We start from the raw sequence: 4,017 nt of genomic DNA, 5'->3' as shown, positions 1-4,017 counted from the left end.
TTGTGTTTTACCATTGAAATTAAACAAATTAATTGGCTGTTTTTGGCCTGATCCCTTCAGAATTTAAACCCCAGTCTCCCAGTGACTGACTGTAGCAGATTTTAGGCCTCTGCCATTAAGAGTGCATGAATGGCAGCAATGTAAATATTCCCCTTGAAAATCAAAAGGTGAATTTTGATTGGCTGCTGTAGGCTCCACCCACTTTTCTGAATATTAGTCCCAGTCACCCAGTGGCCAACTGTGTCACGTTTGAGAACCCTGCCAATAACAGAATGGCTGAAATCAATCTAACAAATCTGATGGGCTGTTTGTGGCTCCACCCCTTTAGTGAATTTGGACCCTAGTCACTCAATGACTGACTGTATCAGGTTTGAGGCCTCTGCCACTAACAGTGTGAGAATGGTAGCAATGGGAATATTCCCCTTTAAAATCAATAGGTACATTTTGATTGGCTGTTGTAGGCTCCACCCACATTTCTGAATATTCATCCCAGTCACCCAGTGGCCAATTGTGTAAAGTTTGGGAACCCTGCCATGTTAAAAATGTAGTTGGCACCGCCCACTTTTTCTAACCTTGACATACAGTCACTCAGTTATCAAGTTTATCGGCTTTGGGGTCCTTGGTATCAATACTTTGTATATTCCCATTGAAAAATAAACAAATCTGGCTGTTTGTGGCTCCGCCCCCTTTCCAAAATTTGGACCCCAGTCACCCAGGTTTAAGGAATCTGCTTTTCAGAGTATAAGAGAATGGTAGCAGATGAAATATTCCCTTTGAAAATCAAAAGGTGAATTTTTATTGGCTGTTGTAGGCTCCACCCACCTTCCAAAATCCTAATCTCAGTCACCCAGTGACCAACTGTGCAAAGTTTGAGAACCCTGCCTAAACGGTGTAAAAAATGGCTGCAGTTTATATTTTCCCAATAAAAGTTTTTTTGGCTCCGCCCACTTTTTGTAACCTTGACACACACAGTCACTCAATGACCAAGTTTGTGAGCTTTCAGGTTCCTGGCATAAAAAATGTGAATGGAAGCAGTTTATTCACCAAGGAAATCTAATTGGCTGTATGTGGCCCCTCCCCTTTAGTGAATTTGGACCCCAGTCACCCAATGGCCGACTGTAGCAGGTTTGAAGCATCTGCCATTAAAAGTGTAAGAATAGCAGCAGTTTAAATATTCCCCTTGAAAATCAATAGGTGAATTTTGATTGGCTGTTGTAGGCTCCACCCATTTTCTTGAATCGTAATCGTATTCACCCAGTGACCAAGTGTACCAAGTTTGAGAACCCTGCGATTAACAGTCTAAGAATGGCTGCAGTTTACATTTTCCCATTTAAATGAATGGCTGAAATTTGATTGGCAGTTTTATGCTCCGCCCACTTTTCCTGGATTTGTAACCTCAGTCACCAAGTGACCAACTGTGCCATGTGTGGGGATTACTGTGAGAATGGAAGCCTTTTACATTTTTTCCATTGACTTGAATGGGTGAAATCTGATTTGCGGTTTGTAGCTCCGCCCACGTGTGCAGGGGGGCCGCGAGACCCCCAGAACATATCATCCCAGGTAGTAAGGGATCTGTGTACCAAGTTTCGTTCAAATCGGTCAAGCCGTTTCCGCGTGATCGCGACACACACACACACACACACACACACACACACACACACACACACACACACACACACGCACGCACTTATATATAGATTTAATCATCTGCATCATCTGGGTTAACCTATTTTCCACAATTTTTTTTTTTTTATCCAGCAGTTCCTCTAGCCTCTTACAGGAAGGTCAAAGGCGAAGTCTGAGGCGGGATGCAGAGATCCTGGAGCAGCAGCAGGAGGAAAGCGGACAACTGAAGGGAACCAGGGTGAGATCTGACCAATAATGTACATTTGGGTGTTTTAGCTTATTTTTAGGGAAAATGTATGGTTTAATGCAAACATGGAGCAATTTGTGCAGCACGAACATTAACAAAAGTAGACTTATGCACACAAAAAAAACACAGTTCGTTTATGGTTTTTGTGTTTAATTTCAGTGGTTAGGGAAAAAACTAAAAATTTCATTATGGAAAGTAGACAAATCTTATGGATACCACATTTGCAAGCTTTTGTTAGCGGGTGGCAATTCCAAAAATGTGTAAGTTGTGTAGCCAAGAGCTCCACCTGCTGGCTACAAATGGCACACATGCAATAATGTTATATCATGTTTCATATTGAGAAATCAATAAAAATGTAGGTTCAGGATAAACCACACTCCCCGGCCACCGAGACTCCCTTCACCTCCGTTTTTCTAGGATCCTGGTGACCAATCAGCGGCGAAGCATCATACACTTGCGGAGGTACGCGTACATTATGATGTCATTGGGGGCGCCACAAAAATGTAAAGTGGACCTGAACTTTTGCACAGGGTAGAAGGAAAACAAAGAAATGCACCCGGCATGTATATAGAGAGTTTAGCCTGTCTAATTCCTCCCGATTTGTCTCTAATCACAAGTTGTAATTTGATCTCTCCTCTGTCACCTGACTGCCATGGCAGAGATGGCAGATAAGCTCATTTGAAAGCACAGGATGTTAATATAGCCATTTGGTTCCCAACTGCTTCTGAGCTAAGTGCTTCTGCCATACTGTTACCGATTTTTGCCTGGATGTTGACTACTCTCTGCCTGCTGCCTAAAGGTGCGTACACACGTCAGATAAAAATGAAAGATCACAGATCAATTTTACCCCCTTTCATGTAGTATGAGAGCCATACTCTACACAGTCTATTCTATGGAGCTGAACTCCCCATCAGATAGAAATCTTTGCAAGATGCTGCACACAAAGATGCTGTACACATGCAAAAGATCTGTTCCTGCAAAAGATCCATTCCTGCAAAATGCATTCATAGTCTATGACATCTTCAGATCTCATACATTGGTCTGTGATCTTTCATTTTTATCTGACGTGTGTACGCACCTTTAGACTGATGGCAAAGGGGGAAAAAAAGTCCAAAAGGAATCCTGCTTCTACTGCCCCACTTGTAATGTTGCCCTCTGTGCCACTCCCAGTTTCAAAATATACCACACACGGTAGGTGTATTAGGTATATATGTACATCTAGTCTGGTGCCTTATGTGTACAGTTTCACTATTTAAGTTCATACATTTTTATTTCCACAATTTTGCGTTCCAGTCTTATCTATACGCAGAATGTCTACCAGGTCTTTATTCTGATATATTTTGGCGAGTTAAGACTTAAAAATTGGAGGCCTAAAATTCTTGAATTTTTTTTTACTGCTTTTAGTCCCATAAATCAAGACAGCAATGCACCGCCAGGGAGGTTAAAGAGAGTCTGAAGCCATTCAAAATTCTTTTTAGTGTTCATTTATCTTCAGCAATATGAGCCTAGGTGAAACTCCGCATTCCTGTGGCAGAACATATTTAATCCCCCCCCCAATTCCCTGGGGCAAAATTCGGGGCTCCTTCCTGGTAGAGGCAAAGCTTTGTGCTGTAGCTCTGCCTCTACGCTCGTCAATCTCCGCCCCTCTGTCCTTTCACTGAGAGGGGCGGGGAGAGGTGGAGATCTGCGCGCAGATTGACTTCAGCAGAGGCAGAGCTACAGCCCAAAGCTCTGCCTCCCTGGGCAGAAAAATCCACTACCTGGAAAGTCGTGGAATTTTGCCCCGAGATTTGGGGTGGGGGGTTAAAACCATTGCTCTGTCTCGGGAATGCGGTATTTCACCTATGCTCATATTGCTAAAGACAAATGAACAGTAAAAAGAAGACACTTGAAAGGCTTTAGACTCTTTAAAGACACATTTTGGGATGGCAGCTAATTATTAGATTAAAAAAAAACAAAAAAACACGTAAGGCTCGATAGAGTGGTGAAGGATACCAGCATCTGTTCTGTTCAATATCTCTAACTTGTTCTTGGTTTACTAAAATTAAACTTTCTCTTTTCCATAGAAGACCCCGGGAGTCTTCAGAATATGGTCTCCTTTGTGCCCCCCCCCCCCCCCCCCAAGAAACAGAGGAGGCAAAAGG

The sequence above is a fragment of the Hyperolius riggenbachi genome, chromosome 6, assembly GCF_040937935.1.
Source record: "Hyperolius riggenbachi isolate aHypRig1 chromosome 6, aHypRig1.pri, whole genome shotgun sequence".
In the NCBI taxonomy this organism is placed as follows: Eukaryota; Metazoa; Chordata; class Amphibia; order Anura; family Hyperoliidae; genus Hyperolius; species Hyperolius riggenbachi.
This window is presented reverse-complemented; position numbering follows the sequence as displayed.